Genomic DNA, 1,208 nt, shown 5'->3' on the forward strand with positions numbered 1-1,208 from the left:
AAAAAAAAAATGAGATAATAAAACTATTCTCAAGTTTTAAAAAGACTGTGATGGCAGCGCCTATCGATCACAGTAGAGCGCCTGCCACATAAGCAAGAGGTGGTGGAAAAAAACCCAGCCCCAGACAAAAAAAAAAAAAAAAACGCAAAAAAATAATAATAAAATAAAAAGACTGTGAAATGGATTTTGTTAACTTAAATAACAAGTGGCAGAACAGTGGCTCACACCTGTCATCCTAGCACTCTGGGAGGCTGAAGCAGGTAGATCCCTTGACCTCAGACCAGCCTGAGCAAGACCTGTCTCTACTAAAAATAGAAAAACTAGCTGAGCATTGTGGCAGGTGCCTGTAGTCCCAGTTCCTTTGGAGGCTAAGGCAAAAGGATCACTTGAGCCCAGGAGTTTAAGGTTGCTGTGAGCTATGATGACACAGCAGGCTAGCCTGGACAACAGAGACTCTGTCTCATAAATAAATAAATAAATAAATAAAGCTGGGCACGATGGCTCCCAACTATAATCCCAGCACTCTGGGAGCCCAAGGCAGGAAAATCACCTGAGCTCACAAGTTCAAGACCAGCCTGAAGCCAGGCATGGTGGCTCACACCTGTAATCCCAGCACTTGGGAGGTCAAGACGGGTGGATTGCCTGAGCTCACAGGCTCAAGACCAGCCTGAGCTAGAGTGAAACCCCTATCTCTAAAGAAATAGCTGGGCATTGTGGCAGGCACCTGTAGTCCCAGCTACTTGGGAGGCTGAGGCAAGAGAATCACTCAAACCCAAGAGTTTGAGGGTGCTATGAGCTAAGACACCACAGCACTCTACCAAGGGTGACCAAGTGAGACTGTCTCAAAAAAAAAAAAAAAACCTGACCAACCTGAGTAGAGGATGACCCCACCTTTAAAAATAGCCAGGCATTGTGACAAGTGCCTGTAATCCCAGCTACTGGGAAGGCTGAGGCAAAAGAATCACTTTAACCCAGGAGTCTAAGGTTGCTTTGTGCTGTGACATCACAGTGCTCTACTGAGGGCAACAAAGAGAGACTGTGTCTCAAAATAAAAAATAAATAAGCTTTGTCTTTCTGACATAAGAAAATAGCTACACACATTTAAGTGTTTCCTTTTTGCAGCAAGTTGGCATAATTTTATTGGACCACAGGGGTGTCTCTCCCATTCTTTCAATGCTGTCTGGGCTTTATTAGAATTAAACGAGATC

The sequence above is a fragment of the Otolemur garnettii genome, unplaced genomic scaffold (assembly GCF_000181295.1).
Source record: "Otolemur garnettii isolate 467f Iridium unplaced genomic scaffold, OtoGar3 scaffold00152, whole genome shotgun sequence".
NCBI lineage: Eukaryota > Metazoa > Chordata > Mammalia > Primates > Galagidae > Otolemur > Otolemur garnettii.